Here is a 22,035-nt window from a genome sequence, read left to right on the forward strand (position 1 = left end):
CTAGCTAAGTGAGGAGATCATATTGACGTTTTCTGCTCACTAATGTGGTTGCAGAGAAATGGGTGTTTCAGACGCACTGCTTCTTGGTGTGGCAGCCAGGAGATGTCTCATCTCTGTATAAATGCCGAATGGCTGACCCTGCTACGATACTGGCTTTTGCCAGAGACATTGACGACGTACGCAGCGATGAGAGTGTGACGGCATTGTCACCTGTTGTTGCGCACCTGAGACGCTTCCGTCGTTGTCTCTCTCCCTCTTCGCTTTTGTTTCTTGTCCCGCAAGTGTCAATGAGTCATTCCCGTGAAAGGAACCATCACTGAACAAGTTCTTATGAACGTGGAAAGAAAAAACCAGCTATGTTCGCTTCTGGCTACAAAGTTTTTCGCGTCGGAATTCTTAGATGAAAAGTTTTCAGTTTACCTCTTCACAGTTGATGGGACACACATGTCTCACTGAAATAATGTGCAGTTTTGAGCGTAGGGCCATCTATATTGCATATCTGTCTAGTGATACAATGTAGCGAGAAGTTTCAGAACTTGGAGAGCAATACTGCGGACCATGGGCTGGTGGAAAAGAAGGCTGTGGAGGGTACCTATAGCTGTCAGAACGCATCTGTTTCACAAATATCAAATGTATGTAGTGAGTAATGGTATTTCCTTATACATTACAGACATTGTTTTCAACGTTACTACATGCCTCAGTAATTGGACTGGTTTGTAATATGTAGTTAGTGGGATGTGTACACCTCAGCAAATACCATAGACTGTAAAAAATATTGGTATTTGATGTACCGATGCTGTCTTCAAATTTTGGCGAAAATTTTTATGTGATATTTCAAATTTTTCATTGTCTTTAGAATAAATGTGTTTTGGTATGTATTTATTATACTCGTACATTTACCACTCTTACCAAGTCCTAGTTGGGTTCATGAGACACGTGTGTCAGACCACACTGATTTTTGAAATTGGTCAGATTAAAAGATGATCCTTAGTTAAAATGTAATAAAGATCATGATGGATGACAGTTTTTTTTTATTTCCAAAATATGTGTAATTGAGTTTTATTTCACTTTTTTAATGTTAAGATTTTTGTGACTAGATTCACAATCACATTACCTACACTAACTGAGTGATTATGAGTTGTAGTTAGAGAAGATACATATCTATGATTATATACAGGATTTCTTTCAGCTGGATTGTGGTGGGGAATAATGTTATGTACTGTATCTGAAATTTTGTTCTTCATATCTCTTTTTTAGCTTTCATTAGAAGAAGTCTAACTTCAGCTATCTGACTGGGAATACTGCAACCATCAATAGAAATTAGGATTTCAACCTTTTAATCCTATAACAATTCTATTAATTAATACATCTATTCCTCTAGCATCAGGAGTAAGTGTAACATGAATACATAGTAGACTTACAGAATCTAATCATACACAAGTATTACAAAGTTTATTTTTCTTAGTGTTACTGGTACTATATTTCACTGTAGTACAAGCATACAAAATTTGAGAAAGATCTTTCACTATTGCTGATGCAGCTTATTGACACTTAATAAATCAATTCTCATCAAGACTGGATTTGAAGCTGCTGCTTGATATTGACACTTTGTAGATGTAGTATGATTATTCCTAAGCATTTCAGTTTCTGATGATATACACAATTGTGTTTCTAGTATAAATTGTACGTTAGACATCCAATCGAAAAGTATGATTATCAAAAAAATAATTTAAGTTTTACCTTCAAGAATTTTCGCTGGATTTGTTATACTATTTGCAACATTCTAAGAGCTCTGTAATGAATAGAATAAAGGGTTGTAGTTAACTATAACTTTTGGGTTACATTGAAAAAGTATTGATATTAATCAACCAGTGTTATAAAGAATAAGGAACAGTTTATTCTAATCAGATTTGACCAGGATGTTCAGTAAATATCCCATTACCATTAACTAACTGGATATAAATGAGGAAATAAGTAAAATAGATTATTTTTGGCATTTCTGTTGTTATAATATAGGGTTCTTATACTGGTCATTTTCCAATTAATGTTCATAAACATATAACAACTACTATAAATCAAATAAGTTTAATTGATATGAAAAAACGAATACCTTGGAATGATATTTTAATATATAACAGCAAAATTTTTACAGTTCTGACTTATAGGTATAAAGTAAAAATCTTAGAATCATAAATTGTTTATCACAATAAACAAAGAATAATTATTTAATAATGAAAAGCTTGATATTGTTCAAGTCATCGCAACATTTCATTATTTTTAAATATAGAAAGACTATAAAATCAATATATAAATAAGATGACAATCTCTACATGGCCTTCCTGCCCTAATCGAAAATTTAAATCTTTTGACTCAGAACATAAATTCTAAAATTTATTAAGGGACGATAGATCGCTCATAAAGCCATTCATTTTGTCAAGATTTGTTTCCAACATATGGCTTTCAGTCAAGGAACCATCCATCCACAAAACGTCAGTCACAACTGTGTGGTGGAACCTAAGTCAAATTATTGCTTGAAAATTATGATTGCAGAAAGGTAAACTTGCATTCATGAATTTATAGATTTAGAGACAGAGGTTGACAGACTGGAATACACTATTTGAAAATCAATAGTAAGCTGTGAGTAAAAGTCATTTACAATTTGTACAGAAGCCAGACTGCAATTATAAGAACAAAAAGATAAGAAATGTGATAAATGTAAACGGTGAAAGCAAGATATTGCACATTAAACCATGATAGCTACAACTGAAATTAGTTTAAGGCCTTGTAGTTCATTTTACTGATACAGGGCGTTTGTAGACAATGATGTAATTGCAAGCAGGACCTACAAATTGATTCGTAACTCCATAATGTTCAAAGGCGACTTCCTACTGGAGGAGAAAGTGAGAAATGAAACCATACAAACTGTGGGATCTGGAGGATTTCCCAGAAACTTTCCATATGGATACCGCTGAGGGTCTTAGATGCAGTAATGTTTTCAGTATGGCGACGACTGTCACGGATCGCAAAAAAAGGCTTAAGAAACATTTGGGCCAGGGATTCTTTACTATTGCTCGGCAGACTACTACCCTTTCCAAATAGAATAAATTAATATAAGAGTCAGAGAAAGTGCAAAGAAGAACAACTTGTTTCTTCATGGTCTGTTATTAAATGCAAGAGCACCACAAACATTCATTAAACTCCAGTGGGTTATGTTACAAGAAAGGCGTTGCATTTCATGGAGACGTTTGTTCTTGAAATGCAAATAACATATTTTTACAATGAGCAACGCTACATATTAATTCGTACTGGGACATAACCACCATGGGAAAATGAGAGAAACTGGCGGTTTATGTAGGTTTAGTGACAGGGGACCTTGTCAGGCACAGTTCGCAATTTGAGCAGGAAAGGTGGGGAACTATCTGTGGTGCCAGAATTAAGGTGTCTTACTTAGTACAAACTTAGATCTAGTTTTATCCTGAACAGCTACACTGATGAGCCAAAGCATTGTGACTGCTGCGCATGACTCGACTGGATGCTGCCTGGTGCCATTGCGGGCACATAGCATGGTGAGGGAAGTATATCTATGGCGCAGAGATGAATGGCAAATCATTCTAGCGACCCAAATGGAGAAGCGCAAATTGTTGTGGGCCAGTGCCTTAGAATGAGAAATGGCGAAACTGGCTGGCCGTTTGCAGGCTACTGTTGTGTGGATCTATGAAAGGTGGTTGAAACCGGTCATCTTGGACCAGTAAAAGTGTCTAAACTGTGGTCGCAGCTTATGAAGTGTGTTTATTTTCAACCATACTGACTGGTCCACAGCACCGCGTGTGTACCTTACAAAACTTGAATTAATTTTCTGAGCAGTTTGTGAAAGTGCAGATCACACTAGGTTTTTAAATGATACAGCCGAATTATCACTGTTTTTTGCAACAGTTTTAAAACAGTTCATCTTGTTCTTCTCGAGATATCTGCAACATCCAGTGTGATGACGTTGATGTGGTCACAGACTCGGATAATTTTTCTTTTCTTTTTTTTTCTATTAACAAATCATGGTGGCTTGCTGTAGTGAGGCAATAAATAAAATGGACCATGTTTTCATCGCCTCACTCAGATAGCTGCTGTTCGACATCCAGTTTAGTTTAAGTGAGTAGTGCATATTTAATCTCTGGTTCTGCGCAGTTTTCTGGTTATCAAATAACTGGAAGTGTGTTGAGCATCTTTCTTTTTACAATATTTATGAATGTTTATGGATGTCACATCATGTTTATACCCTTGTTGAAATTATTTTTATTTATATTTATCGTCCCTAGAAACTGAATTGAAAATAAAATGACTGACAAAGACATAATGATGTCGAGAGAGAGAGAGAGTGAAAATGCGTTATGAACCGAGAGATGAGAGATGCTTGACAAAATTGGAAATTTAGCCTCCAAAACGAAAGAGAGAGAGAGTAACTGATGTCCAATGCTTTCTGCCCGACCGCGTGATAGCCGGTCGATAAATGACAGACAAAAGTCGAGCCAATTAGCTTCAGAAATAAAAGAGGAACAGAGAGTAATTTGTTGTCAGGCGTTCGCTGGTGGCCACGCGAGTGCGATTAAGCGAACTGTTTAACACACGCGTTCTGAAGTACGCATGTGTAATTATCAGAGAGCGTTCGACGGTAGTAGCATTGCCAAGCATTTTCTGAGTAACTCAGAATCAAAGCCCTTTTATTTTGCAACGTGCCATTTTTAGTGAAGGTTGATAGCGATTCGCACATCCACTGCGAAGTGCTATAAATTTGTTGTAAACAGCGACTGCAGTCACTTGCATTGCCGTAGAGGCAGCAAATGAGTATATTCAGTGTATGCACTGCTTGTAGCTAAGGTAAACGTACTCACTTCGAGAGGATAATCAGAGACTTTGCTGCAAATATTGAGCATGTTACATTGTAAGGTGTCAGGCAAATCCAACACCTTCCATGAAAACCCTGACATGATAAGCAAATCCAGTAGTATGTCACATAGCTCCGAATAAATCGTGACATTAAATTAACCAAAGTAATACGAGTAACGAGCGAGCAAATGGAATACAACAGACTAACACAAGAATGCCTAAATGCATGTCATACCTTCCCACCGTGAAACAGACGCAGTTCCGTGGGGAGAAACGAGAACAGAAGCCGAGAGCAGAACCGTGTTAAGCTAGAAGGCCCTACGATAAGGAACAGACACCCACGTAGCCAGCTAACCACCAGGACCACACACAGCCCATGTTAAAAGCTAGAGCCCTCCAGAAAAACAGTATAGATCTTACGATAACACTAAAAGGGCCACACCAGCTGCAAGTTTTAGCGTGAGACTTTTTCGTGTCTCTGTTACGTTGCAAACTTTAAAAACATTGCCCCACCACGAAAAAGTATAACGTTTCTCATTGGATGGACAGAATTTTTGTAGGCGGAGCTTAAGGTTAACATTGAGACCCTGATTGGTCAGATGAAAACACAGCCAGAGAGTTTTTTTTTTTAAACCAACTTCGGTAAATTGTAGTAAGGAGAAGTTAGGAGAGTTGTTGCTTCCGAGACGGTGAGCTGTATGGAGCTGCACCGGCTGCCGCCCCCTGACGAACACCGACAAGATAATGAACGCACGCGATGCCAAATTTTTGAGCGCATAAGGCTTCACTCAGAGCTGCAGAAGTCTCATCTGTTACATCCCCTTTTTACGTAATACTAGTGTCGATCGTCAATTGAAGCTCATGGTATTCACATTTGCTACGTAAGTTAAAATCTGAAACGCGTTGATTTTTCTGTTATATAATTATTGAGAAACCACATCAGCCACTGTAATTTCCGACAAGTTAGATAAGTAATTAAAGATAATTGAGGGTCACTGTAGACCATTTTGATAGTTTTCTCTTTTGTGAATCTTAATTTAAACCTAGATTATAGATGTGATATGGCATAGGTCATCCTTTGATCCATTGTAGAACTTGGAAACCTATTCAGGGAATATTCTTTCACATTTTTGTTGAACGCAGTTGGTTTCTATCATCCTGTATTAAAACATTTATCAAATGGCAATGGTTAAAATGGCTCTGAACACTATGGGACTCAACTGCTGAGCTCATTAGTCCCCTAGAACTTAGAACTAGTTAAACCTAACTAACCTAAGGACATCACAAACATCCATGCCCGAGGCAGGATTCGAACCTGCGACCGTAGCGGTCTTGCGGTTCCAGACTGCAGCGCCTTTAACCGCACGGCCACTTCGGCCGGCTTTTATCAATAGTGCAATTTATAAACAATGTTTTGTGAGTAGAATAAAATTTCCAATGGTAAACCTAACTGCTTTTTCAACGTTATTTTACCAGCTAACTAAAAATAGGAAAGCCTTGAACCCCTTCCACTAAATATACTTAGTATTAAGATTCTTTTACAGGGAGTGCAGTGGAGCTGACGCTGAAATCATTAAGTATTTGGTTATATTGTCGCTAGTCTCACTGCACTCTTCTGAACTCTACATGTCATGTGTGGTCTGGCATCTCCTTACCAGCAACAGGTTCCAGGTTCAAACTAGTCAATTCCCTAAAAAACACGCTCAGAGCGTCGTTGCGCGAAAGTGGTAGGGAGACACGACATAGAACAACAGACACCACGCAGAATGTTAGAGAATGGTGAACCTGCCAGGATGGTAAAATACCATGATTGAAGGGCGACCACATGCCTAACTAGGTCAGAAAATATCCTGTTGAAAAAATTTCGTAGTAAAAAATATTTTCCTAAAGCTATAAATGGTCGAAAACAGTAGCTGCAGCGATAGATAGTAAGAAAGTATTCAATAGAACGTGAGACATTCTAGCAGAGACAATAGCATAATTAAGTTATGAATTTTAATATTGTTTGAATTAAGTTTTCTCTCCAATGCAAGCGCACAGGTGGCGGATACATCGTTGACAAGTTGGTTCTGATCCAACAAGTAAGTGAATGGATTGTCAAATCGTGTGTGCAAGAAGTTTATGAAACGCGTGAGATCGTATGAGCGCATGTTGACGCGAAGTAGGGCGCGTGAATTGCTTTTAAAACAGAAAACAAGGGATTCGGAAAGATTAGCAATGGCAGATCGAGACCTTGACCGAATTGAGGTACAGACCCAACATGAAGATGGACAGAGAATAGAGGACAGTACAACAGACGATGCAGTATCGCGAGAAATAGGACAGATAACGCACCATAACGAGGATAATGTACGCCAACGGACAGAAAACCTAGGTCAGCATAAGACAGAGGAGCAGGAAAGTAGAGAGACAGCCAATGAGGATTCTAACTTCCGTCTTGAATACGTAGAACCCATAGTACAAGTAATCAGAGCTGCCTCACCACAGAGTACAAGGAATTCGAGCAGAAACGTGTCACCGCACAGTTCAATGCAATCGGTTGCAACCTAACACTTGGGCGAAAACACAGAGAGTAGGACGTCGGATGAAAACGCAATAGGACCCACCAATCTGGCAGAATTATTACAATTAATGACGGAAACCATGACAAGACAAAATAAAGAAATTGCGAACCAAATTAAAATTCAGAATGCAGAAACGACGAAACAAATTGCAGAAACCACGAGACAAATGCGTGAGATTAAAGAACAAAACAAAAAAAATTCAGTTACTCCTAAGTCATATTGAAGACGAGGCAAAAGAATCTCGAGAAGTGATAGGAAACTTAGTAACAGGTCACAATCAATTGGGAAGAGACACTGACAAGGTACAAGCGGACGTACAAACATTGCGTAATGACACTCAGGACGAGATCAAAACATTACGTAACAACACCCAGGGAGAAGTCAAGAAACTAGAGAAACAGATAAACGTTATTACTAGACTAGCTGCAGGTACAGCGCGTAAAATTGTTGAAAACAGTGTGTTACACAAACGTATCACAAAAGCAGCGCTGGAAAGATATGATAGCCGCATAGTCAAAATAGAAGCGCAAACGAAGCGACAATTTCAGAAATTGTGAACAGAGTTGTTGCAAACCATTGAAGAGCGTAGTGAACAGGAGCGAACAAGCACTGAATCTGCAACCACATCCGTATCTGTAACAGGACCGGAAAAACAAGCAATTAACGAAGATATTACGCATTTGCGATTCCAATCACAGGGACAGGAAAGTAACATACGTGAAATCAGACAGCCTGCACAGCAACAAACACGTTTCGAAATTCTTGATGAACAAACGGCACCACAAACACATGCAGAACCACAAATGTATGTTTCAAGACAGTTTGGATCGTGCAATGAAGCGGCAAGGTTAGCCAGACAAGATACCGAACCAATACCTGACAATGGAAAGCCAGGTCGCGAAGAGTACAGTGCAATGCATTCAGCTACACGTTCACAACCGATGGATGAAAATTATTGCGTACCACTCCAACCATAATACGCAAGGGTACACGAAAGTTACAGTGGAGAATATCCAATGGATCTATCACAACCGGAAAGAACGACGGGAGAAATGATCAGAAACAAAAGTGGCGAAGTACCGCGAATTTCATATCGAACTATGACGAAGTACGACAACGATCATTTCCTCACAGTCAGAAAATTTCAACACTTTCGAGAAGGAAACTCATTACATTCACGAACTTTTATTGATCAATTCCGAGTAGGATTACCAGAACACTGGACGCTAGCACACAAGTTAGACTTTATATGTGCACATATGTCAGGAACAGTCGCAAAAAACACGCAAAATGTTGCAGCGACATACCGATCGTACGAAGATTTCAGAGAGAAGTTTCTCTCACGATATAGGTCCAGCGAAGCACAGAACAGAGTGAAGTACGAATTATTACAGAACCCATATTTTGAAAATTCAGGAGAGAAGAGTCCCGTGAAATTTTCCGAATTAATGGCAAAGAAAAATCAATGCTTAGATGTACCATACAGTGACGGAGAGTTGATTAAATTATGCGCGATGAAGTTACCATTGAAATACCAGCAATCATTAGTAGGTCGCGGAGGCAATGTCGTCGAAGCATTTAAAGGTATTCTAAGGGAACTAGAGTTCATATTTTCGGAAGATGACGCAAGAAAAAGACGAAGCGCGCGTGAAAACGAAAGCAAAAAGCAGTGGAATCCACAAGACACAGTACGAAGAAACAATAATTACGAACCACGTGATAACTTCGCACCAAGAAACGACAATAGATTTCAACAAAAAACCGGTTATAGATTTAGAAAAGAGAATATGGCATTAACTATAATTCACCCAGGAACGGCAACAACTATTACAGAGGGAATAACGACAACCGGAACATGTATTGGAGCGCCAATAGACCGACAAATTATCAACAAAGGAACCAATATCAACAAGCGGAGCAAGAAAAGAGAATACAGATAGAAGAGGTGGAGGTAAGACCACCAAACCCCGAAAAACGTTCGAATTGACAACTAAGCGCCCATGCCAAAGGGAATGACGCACCGACCCAGGACAATTGCAGCACCTTGAACAGAAAAGTAAATACCTTATCACGAGAAGAGAAGAAGGAAGAAACAAATCCGCAGGGACCAGATGAAAACGAAGACAAGAAAATAACAATATCGTGTTGGGACGAAATTAATTGGGAGAATACTGACGAGGAAGATGAATTACCAGAGGCATGCACAACGAATGTAGGAGGAAAGGACGAAGTAATGAGTATTGCAGAGCTATTTGAGATGGAAACCAGGGAAAGCGAATTCAATGAGGATAATGCGCAGTCGACAGAAATTGAAAATAAGTTACTAGTGGGCTCACAACCCAACGTATATAATGAAGGAAGTTATGAAGCGATAATTAGAGCATTTAGATGCGATTATGTGAAAGTAGCGACGAAGAAGGAGAAGATAGGCGAGGATGAGGAAAAAGTAGAGGATGTTGAAGAAAGCGTAAATGAAGAAAGAAATAGAGAAGAGGAAATAGAAGAGAGAGAAGTAGCAGTCGAAGCTTATCCTACAGAAAGTTCGAATTCACAAGGGAAATTCCTGAAAAGACTCATGTATGATTCAGTGGAGGATTCGTCGATGCAAGAAGAAGAAGAACAGAACCAACCCTTTCAAATTCAGCCAATTGTGAAAGCCATGGTAAAGCATATCCCAGTCAGTATTGTAATTGATAGTGGAAGTGAACTGACTGGGATCTCAGAAAATTTATTCATGCAGTGTAATGCCGATGAGGAATTGCCAGTTCTGAAAACACGTAAGATTAAAGTAAGAGATCCTATTAGAAACAATGCTGCGGAAGTTACGAGACAAACAAGGTTAACTCTTTCGTGTCAAGGTCAAAAGATCGAAGCCAATTTCGTGATTATATCTAAACTAACTGTAGATTTGATTATAGGTGCAGATATTTTAAATGAGAGATGATTGGTAATAGATATGGGGAAAGGTAGCGTAACATTCGGGAATGTCACACTTCTCTTTGAGCAAAAGCTAAAATTAGAAGAAATACCAGTTATAAACAAACAATTAAGAATGACGCGAGATAAAGAGGATGAAGAATTAGAATGGTATGCACAAAAGGGGAAATCGCCTCAACTCATGTTAGAAGTCCATAAAGAAATCGACGAAAAATTGCAAGAAGTTCAAGGTATTTCGGAACACAGTAAAAGAGAATTAGAGGGTATTTTAAGAGATAAAGCAGAGGTATTTTTACCTAAGACTGGCAGTATTAAATACTTTCAGTACAAGTTTGAAGTAAAACAGCACAAACCATTTAGACTGCCACCCTATAAAATCCCATTAAGCTACAGGAATAAAGTATTCCAGGAGACATCTAAAATGTTAGATGATGATATTATTGAACCAGCTACCTCCACATATAACAGCCCGCTCCATACTGTACAAAAACGAGATGGGAGAATCAGGTTAGTGCTTGATTCCAGACAGATCAACACAATCATAATCACTGAGACAGATCGCCCAGAAAAATTAGAGGAATTGATACAAAGCTTCCACGGTGCTAAGATATTTTCATCAATTGATTTACGGAGTAGTTTCTGGCAAACAGACTTGGCCCCAGAATGTAGAAAATTTATAGCATTTATCGTATTCGGTAGATGTTACCAGTTTAAACGACTGCCATTTGGTTTAAACATATCATCAGCAGCGTGTATTAGGGGATTTAATACTATACTCAGTCCTGAAATTTTACAAAAAATTACTTGTTATGTTGATGATGTGATTATAGCAGAACCCTCTTGGGAACATCACAACGACACATTAAGTCAGTTTTTACAGATTACGAAAGAGCATGGGGTCACAGTAAATACAACAAAATCCAAATTTGGAAGGCGAGAGGTCAAATTTCTAGGACACATAATTTCAGAGAAAGGGGTAATGCCCGACCCAGAAAAACTAACGGCAATCAAAGAATTCTGTACTCCATATAATAAGAAAACTGACAAACGCCGACAAGGTAATGAACGCACGCGATGCCGCATTTTTGAGCGCATAAGTCTTCACTCAAAACTGCAGAAGTCTCATCTGTTACATCCCCTTTTTACGTAATACTAGTGTCGATCGTCAATTAAATCTCATGGTATTCACATTTGCTACGTAAGTTAAAATCTGAGACGCGTTGATTTTTCTGTTATATAATTATTGAGAAGCCACATCAGCCACTGTAATTTCCGACAAGTTAGATAAGTAATTAAAGATAATTGAGGGTCACTGTAGACCATTTTGATAGTTTTATCTTTTGTGAAACTTAATTTAAACCTAGATTATAGATGTGATATGGCATAGGTCGTCCTTCGATCCATTGTAGAACTTGGAAACCCATTCAGGGAATATTCGTTCAAATTTTTGTTGAACGCAGTTGGTTTTTATTATCCTGTATTAAAACATTTCCTTTTATCAATAGTGCAATTTATAAACAATGATTTGTGAGTAGAATAAAATTTTCAATGGCAAACTTAACTGCTTTTTCGACGTTATTTTACCAGCTAACTAAAAATAGGAAAGCCTTGAACCCCTTCCACTAAATATACTTAGTATTAAGATTCTTTTACAGGGAGTGCAGTGGAGCTGACGCTGAAATCATTAAGTATTTGGTTATATCGTCGCTAGTCTCACTGAACTCTTCTGAACTCTACATGTCATGTGTGGTCTGGCGTCTCCTTACCAGCAACAGGTTCCAGGTTCAAACTAGTCAATTCCCTAAAAAACACTCTCAGAGCGTCGTTGCGCGAAAGTGGTAGGGAGACACGACATAGAAAACAGACACCACGCAGAATTTTAGAACATGGGTGTTGCGCTTGCTTCAAATTGCGACCCTGGGAGAACTTCGCCTCACCTGCTACAGTAAGTGACTCTGAACATTCTGTGTTATATTTTCAAATACATTTATTTTTAAATTTACGAGTATCGTACGCTCTCGAACTATTAACATTTAAACACAATTTCTAATTTATATTATATTTGCCTACTGCGGTCTTTATAAGGGTTTCCTCCAAGGGTGTGCATAACAGAGGGCAGTGGGGGCCAGGTGCTGTCTCCTTTTCCCTTTTATGATCCCCACAAACTAAACTCATACCCTGCTCCGGATACAGAGTCAAACGTGTCAGTTCAGCATCAGTATGAAAAAAGCCAGATCTTGTAACGGGTATTGACTGGCAATAAGTGTACTCAGAGTCATTATTCTTGAAATGTTAGAACTATTTCGGCGATCACCGCTGTTCCTGTTGCATTTAATAATTCTATGCTGCTCTGTGTTCTAAAAACATCCAGTAGCGTTATAACTATCAGAATGAGAGAGTTACTCGATGAAGAAACTGTTTGTTTACTTTCTGGGAATTTCCATCTGCATTTCTGAATTGATGAGTCGAAATGATTGCAAGCGTTAACTGAAAAATTTATGAAGTTCATTGCATTGGATGTCATTTAAAGAAATTATGAATGTGCTTACTTCTGTTTTGTAATTTATGAATAGTGAAGTTCACAGTAGGGGCTACCGGTTTTGTAGTGATTCGTGCAGTAGTAACTCAGGTTTTTTCTCAACGATTTATTCAATTTTTTCTTATTGCGATATTCCTAATAATTTTTGGGACACGTTTCTTATAATAACTATATACAAAGGGGGCCTAATTTCGTTCCACATGTCACTTAGCTCATGGATACATCTTGTCCAGAGCTTATTGCCGACAACGAAAGAAGAAGGGGTCTAGCTTTCCAGTTCGCTCCATTTAAAAAATCTGAGGACTTAGCAGTGACGTTGGTCTCGTAATAACTTTCTCCCCACATTGGTCACAGAAAAAAAACACCTGCTTCTCAGTTTTCTGTCGTTTTCTTACAACGTGGAAAGGTATTAGAGATTTTTTCTGTCTGCTTTCCCCCACGATAGTTCTTCGTCTGATGCTGAGTAGTTGTTGTATGCTCATTTTATAATTCAGTGTACCTTAGGCTGCTGTGTGACAGATACTGCGATTCCTAGTCTTAAGCCACAATTCAAAGACGCTCAACTTCTCTTGATAAGATTTTGCTGAATTACTCTTTCGGTACCATGCAATGAAACACGAATTCGAGAGAGAAGAAGATGCCGTACTTTCAACGAAGGTCGACTGGTGTCATACGGATCACGACCAGCAATATGATCCCAGTCGAGTATGTCTCTCCCTCTTTAGATCAACCACTCCTTTCTTACCCAAGTCTGCAGGCACCATGGGAATTAGTTCTTAGAATATTCTCTCGGTTTATGATTATATGGTTGTGTGACATGCATTTTTCTTGGATTGCCTGTTCTTGCTTTTGGAACTGGAACAAAATCTGTGACAAGTCAGATGTAATTATTTTGATGAATCAGGTGGATATTTCACTGCCATATTATGTTCATGGCACTGCGCTATTTCAATACTGAATATCCAAACCGGCAGTATAGTATCATTTCCTATTGAAACCTTGAATCAAAGTAGTTTATTTTTAATTTTTGCATATAGACCACCTTTTGCTTATCTGTGTCCCTATATTCGATAACAGGTCGTTGAACGAAGCAGAATTTATAGATCTTTGTGTGCTAAGAGATCTTCAGAGGTATGGCGCTAGCAGCAGACCATGAACATAATATAATAGTGAATGGATTTCGATATTAACTATTGTTTTTCTACGTTTTACTACAGCAGATTAGCTTAAACGCAATCCCCCCCCCCCAAAAAAAAATAAAATAAAATAAAAAAATTTAAAAAATTAAAAAAATGTCTATGGGGCAGGGCACTGAGATAGAAGGCGCTAAAGGGGAGAGAATCATAACGATTGTAAAAAGTGAATGAACACTGTACCTCCTCACATACAATGAGGAAAATGTGCAGCAGCTAACAATATGCAGCGTTTGTTTGTATTTGGTGTGTGTGTATGTATGAGACTTGGCCTGCTGGTGTGGAAAGGCATCTGCGCTCAGCACGTATACATGGAATGTAACTGCGTGAATTTTTGCCTTAAGAAGAAAGTGTGAAACTCTGAAACCCGTTGTGGAATAATAAATAGGTGACTGGCGCATAAAACTGTTATATTTGTGTTTAATCATCAATGGCAGATCTCATGACGGCGTCTTTACAAACGAAATACGTATGGCGGCCACAAAGTACGTATCATTACATGGAAAGAATGACGTCACCTGTTTAAATTTTTGTTTGTTTGCAGGTTCATTTCTGCAGTTCTGGTACACATGGAAACACTAGCGCCGCAGCACTATAACGCGCTTGGTAGAGGAGCCAAAAATGTAGCAGCCCAGCGATAAAAATTAGTGTGGTACGTTCACTCGTATAATACATTTTAAGGGGGACAACACTACAACAGTCCATGTTAACTGCAGTTAACTTCCAGCCTCAAAGGCCGTGACCGATATATAAAACTATTTCGTGACGTTTCGTCTAGGACTGCCGGAGGATTCGTATTTTAACCGGAGGTAAAACAGCAGCTGCAAAAAGGACTCGACAAGCCCCTGAATTTATACAACTGCGGGGAGGGCACCGCCATTCTTCAAGCGATGTCAATAGCGTAGTTATCTCTCGCTGGCGCCATCGTTCTCGACTAAAAGTAACCGATACTTAATCTGTTGGCGCAAAATCGACGTCCATATTTTGCCTAATTTAATATCTCCTTCTCTTCTGTTTAAATTATTATGGTGTTTATGAATTTTTATGGCCGCTCTACACACGCTCGAATGATAACGCGCTGAAATGCTCGTCTCGCTGAATTTTATTTCGTGGTTTCCGCCTCGCAAGAAATGTTCTCCTACGGCCGATTTGTCACTACGTCCCAGGCGGCAATTCCTCTCGTGTTCGGCGAAGCGGGTGTAATGCTCCTTTTGTGGTGTCACAACTGCATTTTGTGTAACCGGGGTGTGGCTACTGGATGCTGTACATCTTTTGTAGTTCTTAGGCATTTTTTATCTTCTTGGTGGATCTAAACACGCAGTCTGTAATTTTATTAACAAACGGGAGAAAAACTTGACTATGGCCCTTATTAGTTCTGGTTTTCTTTCTTCTTGGACGGAGCGCTCTATCTTCCTCCTTACTGGGATAACCATCATTCTTCAAAACCGAAAGTAGGCACAATTCCCATTTGGTGGTCTTTGCTCTCATTAGTCTTCGTCTTCTCTCTTCTTGGACAGAGTACTTGATTGACCTCCTTACTGGAGGAACCAGAATTCTTCGAAATAGACCATAAGTGTGATTGATCTCATCTTGTAAATAAACCAGCTTGCAGAATTTGTTAGCGCTGTCCACCATGGTGTTGATGATAAGCACTTTTTTTGTCTCGGCTGATGGTTGGATTCCTTATGGAAGCATCAATCAATGTGCGCAGCTTTCCTGTGCACCTTATGGCCCGTCCGTTTGAGCACAGACACATCCAAAAAATTAACGTGCCCATTGCTGTCCTTCTCCATCGTATATTGAATTTTTGGGTCCATACTATTGTCTAGTTGTTGCCATTTTGTTTATGAAGATATTTTAACAACGGGCGCTGCAGACAACCAATGAATGACCCGATAAGTGATTCCACTCTGTGGATGATACTTTTGTTAATGGACAGGAAGTGAAAAGGAACTGGGTGTCTTCTTCGTGCACTTTAATAGCGTTGTAAATGCGACCGGGACGGTCGCGGGGTAGCAATGACGGAAAGCGCGGCGGGACCCGCGGAGAGGTCTGCGATCAACAACACAACGGGAGAGGACGGACACGACGAACGAAGAACAGAACGAATACAAAAAGATCGAACAACGGAGTCACAAGGAAACAAACACGTCCACTCGTACACAGAACAAGGAAGTAAACTGTCTAACGCGAGGCGAGGTGTCAACCAACATACGCGAGATTAGACTGGCTGGCTAAGATTTTTTTTTGTTGTTGTTGAATTTCAATGCCCCCTGAAGGGGGCGGGCTGGCAGCAGCTTAGTATGCCGCTCTTCAGCCTACAGACTTTGTTTTTTAAAAAAGGAGAAGATAATATATAATAAAAAACAGGCGACAAAATCGGAGACAAAGGGTAACATGGCGAAAAAAGAATCGTGGAACTTAAAACACAGAACAAAGGGATGATGATGCTAATAAAACACATATGAAGCAGACAGGTAAAATAATAAGCAGACAATTAAAAAACACGGTGACAGTCTGGTTTCTGTTCGTAAAAATCATAAAATTCACACCCAGCGTCAGCATGGTTTCTGTTCACAACACGGGAAAAGACGAAACAACACTGAACAGTCACTGGAACATTGCATTAAAATATGACATACCACAGCCGAGAGCAGGTGGGGGGAAACTGGTCAGATGATGGGAAAATAAAAAGGGGGGGGGGGAAGGTGAGGAAAAGCGAAGGGGGGGAGCCAATGGAGGATGAGGACCCATAAGAGGGGTGGGGGTGCTGGGCAGACGTGACAGGGAGAGGGGAAGGCAGAGGACGGGAAGACAAAAGGACTATGGTGGGGGGGGGGGAGAAGGGAGGTAGGGAGAGGTTAGGCGAGGATTAACACAGGATGGAAGGGGGAAGAGGGAGTCTATGGAAAGGACAGAGGAAAGGAGGGGGGGTGAGGATCAGAGTTGATAGGAGGGATAAATGGAGGGAGAGAGGGCATCATCTGGGAGGGGGAGTTGATGGAAGCCACCTTGGGAAAGGAGATGATGGGTGTAGAGATGGAGGGTAGGGGAGACACAACAGTGAAGGCGTGGCAGGGGGCAGGGACTGGAGAGGAGAGGAGCAACCAGGGCGTGAGGGATATCAAGGCTGTGGGAGGTGTAGAGTATGCAGATATGTTCGAGGAATAGGAGCAGATGTGGGAAAGGAATGAGGTCACAGAGGATCCGTGTGGGGGACAGGAGGCGTATATGGAAGGTGAGGTGGAGTGCATGATCAAGGATCTGGAGGGACTTATAGAATTTGGGGGGGGGGGGGAGGGGGGCAGATATCCAGGCGGGACTGGAATAACAGAGGATGGGACAGATTAAAGATTTGTAGGTGTGGAGGATGGTAGAGGGGTGCAACCCCCATGTCCGGCAGAGAGGAGTTTGAGGAGGCGGAGACGGTTGTGGGCTTTGGATTGGATGGAGCGGAGATGAGGGATCCAGGTGAGGTGACGGTCACTGGTGAGACCAAGGTAGGTGAGGGTGGGGGTGAGGCGGACAGGAGGGGCGCAGACGTTAAGGGAGAAATCCAGGAGCCGGAAGGAGCGGGTGGTACGACCTACGATGATTGCCTGGGTTTGGAAGGATTGATTTTCAGGAGCCACTGGTTACACCAAGCGGCAAAAAGGTCAAGGTGATTCTGGAGCAGCTGGCTGAGCGAGAGGCAGGCGGTTAGGTACGCTATCGGGGGCGCCGCTATTGGCCGCCATAACCACGTGTTCCGCTGTGGCGCCCTCACATTAAAAGCGGGCCAGGAGGTGCGCGCCGCCACAGCTTACAGCGCGTTGGTGCAGAGACCTCTATGGGTCTTCGACGTCCATGACGTCTGGCGCGGATTCAAATTCCGCGGCGCGCGGTACCAGAAACAGTATCAACCTAAAAGGTCAATTTACGATGGAGAAGGAGAGGCACGGGCAACTTAATTTACTGGATGTATCTGTGGTCAAACGGGTGGACGGTGTTCCACATGGTTAGCACTGTCGGTGTTCGGCCGAGGCACGACGAAGTCACGCGCATTGAGTAAAAACGGGGACATTGTAAAATTCTACTCGAAGTAATGAACAGGCGAACTGCGATTAACTGCAAGGCAGCAAATGCCTGCAGGAAGGCGCGTTCGTGTTGACGTCGTCCCGCGTCGTACGTTCTGGATACAAGATTGCGAATGAGAGAATGACGCTGGTAGCTGCTGCACTTGTGATGTTTATCGTCTCGAAGACGCTGCACATCAGTGAGCTTCTGAATCCAAAAGATAGTGCCGTTGCCAACCACCAAGACCAGCAGAGGCCAAAGACTATCTGTTGCGGCACAGAGTACCGACCATGTCTTTGCAGACAGAGGTTTCTCATTCTGTCACAGTTACAACCATCAAAAACGGTTGTCGCTGTATACCTGCACTCCAAAGACGTGGAGAAAAAGGCGTTTGAAATTCTACATGTAGGAGTTGCAGAAAAATACGGAAAACAGTGAGAAAAATGAATGGATGACTGAGTATAAATACAGATGCTAGCCAAGCCAGCAGTCTGCGCTGTACGTACGTAACGTCCTCAATACGTTGCAAGTGTCAGTCGTGGTCAACACAGTGTTCTATGTAGTTATAAGTACATTATGTCGGAGCGAAGTGAAGAGGAACGTGGCAAAATTGCTGGTGCTCGTACAGTGGACGATACCGTAACCAAGGTAGCCGAAGTGTTTGCTGTTTCAAGGAACACTGTATCAAAGATTTACACCGCGTACAGAGGAAACCGGAAAACATCATCCGCTAAGTCACAACGCGGACAGAAGTACGTGGTGAGTTATCGTGACGGACAGCCATTGAACAGGATTGTGACGAAAAATATGAGGGCGATAGATGCAAAAGTCACTACAGAACTGAATGTCGCACTCGCGAACCCTCTCAACACCAGAAGAACATGAACGGAGCTCCATAAGCAACGGAGCTTCATAAGCAAGAAACTGCAGGGCGAGTTGGAATTCCAAAACCATCAGTGATGCAAATGGCTGTAGCAGATAAATATCGTACCGAAGGCATAAAACCTAGACTATGAAGGTTCAAATGGCGCTGAGCACTATGGGACTTATCTTCTGAGGTCATCAGTCCCCTACAACTTAGAACTACTTAAACCTAACTAACCTAAGGACATCACACACATCCATTCCCGAGGCAGGATTCGAACCTGCGACCGTAACGGTCTCGCGATTCCAGACTGAAGCGCCTAGAACCGCTAGGCCACACCGGCCGGCAGACTATGAAGCATTGGAGGAAAGTCATTTGGTCGGATGAGTAATTTCAAATGTTTCCAGTTCCTGGGCAAAAAGAGTGAATTACGACTGGGGTTCCGTGAGGATTTAAGCAGCCATATCGTGGTATTCCGCGGGCCCCAGGGTCACTCTGCATGGTCGCATTACTGCCAAGGACTATGTGCCCATTCTGCCTGATCAGGTTCATCCCACGGTAGAGTGTTCGTTTCCCAATGGTGTGCTGTTTTCCAAGACTACAGGGCTCCTCTTCGCGCACCTCGCGTCGTCCAGGAGATGTTTTGTGAGCACGAGGATGAATTGTTGCATCTCCCCTGGCCATTACAGTCTCAATATTATTCTGCCTTTGTTGTCACCTATTGCCAGAAGTGGGCATGATCCTTACCCACCTCCATCATCGTTACCTGAACGAACGGTATAAGATTCCCGTGAAAATATGCAGTACCTGTATTTATCCATTTCGAGACGAGAGGTGGCTGTTTTGAACACTTTTTTTCCCTACACCTCCTTGTCTCAGCTTATATTCAAAAATTTTACTATAGATAGTTGTAAAACAATAGAGAAATAAAAGATGACTGAAAAACAGACTGGCAAATACTGGATGTATTCATCTTATTATATTATTTCCATCTTAAATCTGATGCGCACGTGTAAAAGTAAGAATCCAAGATGAGCAGCAAAATTAACATGTACAACAAATCCATGTTGGAGCGTTAAAATGTAGAAATACAGGTAATAAATCTTCTAAAAGCAAGAGCTGAGCTAAGTTCAACCCAGAAACCAGTATCCGAGTTACGCATTCTTTTAATCTGAAGAAATTACTACTAAGAAAACAGCGGCGCGTGGCGCCTACATTGGTTCGACATTAATCGTGCAAATTTATTAAAAGTATCTTTAAACTCTGGAAGCGCAAACGTACATGGATCCCTCCGTCTATTACACTGTGTAGTCTCGATTACTTTCAAGTTAGCATAGTTGGACGTTCGAGTTAACGAGCAAATTAGAATAAAGGATCGTTCGTGATACAGTTGACTTGATACAACAACATAAGAAGGGACATTATTTCTCTGCGCCACAGACATGCAGGTCTGATGCAAAGACCACCGAACTCCAGAAATGAAAGAAATGAGTGACCACTTGCCAGGAGTCCACCTGGGGCTTGTGGCCGGAAGCAACTACCAAAGATCACTTTATAATTGCAAAGCATTCTCACATCAAACTACTTTGTGCGCCAGTATTGATAGGTGCGGATGGGTATCCAATCCGGTGCCACGCGACCAAGCCCGCATCTCGTGGTCGTGCGGTAGCGTTCTCGCTTCCCACGCCCTGGTCCCCGGGTTCGATTCCCGGCGGGGTCAGGGATTTTCTCTGCCTCGTGATGGCTGGGTGTTGTGTGATGTCCTTAGGTTAGTTAGGTTTAAGTAGTTCTAAGTTCTAGGCGACTGATGACCATAGATGTTAAGTCCCATAGTGCTCAGAGCCATTTGAATCACGCGACCAAATAACCAAAGGAAGGACTGGGCCGGTTTTTCTTGATTTGCACATCGTTGATAGGTAGGCAACACAGAGTTTATTAAACATTAAGTTAGCCTTGACAGTACAAAGTAGTCATCTTTTAACAATTTATGAGTTATTTTAAAAACACTGCTAAAAACCTAGACAGATAAAATTTTTCACGCACAGCCTGAAGGGCTAATATAAAAATAAACTAAGACGGAAATACAACAAATTCCCAAGCAAAACATCAGAAGGATTGATTTTAAGGAACAGCAAAGAACAACCAATAAGACCGGAAGAGCTAATTTAAAGAAATTGCCACTACCACAACCAATAACGCCTGAAGGGCTGATTTACAAAAATTGCAACTAACAAGCAATAACGCCTGAAGGGTTGATTCCAACAACAAATAGCAAACTGCAACCACTAACGCCTGAAGGGTTTAGTTTAACAAATAGCAACTACAACCAGTCATGCTTGAAGGGCTAATTAAAGAAATGCAATTAAAAATTCAGTGATTAACTAGTTTTGAAAAGTTAAATTGGAAACAGGCCTGAAAGGTTATCTTAAACACATGCTATTTGACAACAAGGTATTTGACTGAATAATTCAAAATGGTTCAAATGGCTCTAAGCACTATGGGACTTAACATCTGAGGTCATAAAAAAAATGGCTCTGAGCGCTATGGGACTCAACTGCTGCGGTCATCAGTCCCCTAGAACTTAGAACTACTTAAACCTAACTAACCTAAGGACATCACATACACCCATGCCCGAGGCAGAATTCGAACCTGCGACCGTAGCAACAGCGCGGCTCCGGACTGGAGCGCCTAGAACCGCACGGCCACCGCGGTCGGCTGAGGTCATCAGTCACCTAGACTTAGAACTACTTAAACCTAACTAACCTAAGGACATCACACACATCCATGCCCGAGGCAGGATTCGAACTTGCGACCGTAGCACCAGCGCGGTTCCAGACAAGCGCCTAGAACCGCTCGGCCACAGCGTCCGGTGACTGAATAATTAACAAGACACTTTAAACAGAAGAAAAAGTTTTAACAAAGGAATCACAGTAAGAGATAGACTTTTAAATTTCCACAGATAATAATTACAACCCTCAATAAGATAACTGAAGATTTGCTTCT

This window comes from Schistocerca serialis, chromosome 2, assembly GCF_023864345.2.
Source record: "Schistocerca serialis cubense isolate TAMUIC-IGC-003099 chromosome 2, iqSchSeri2.2, whole genome shotgun sequence".
Classification (NCBI taxonomy): Eukaryota; Metazoa; Arthropoda; class Insecta; order Orthoptera; family Acrididae; genus Schistocerca; species Schistocerca serialis.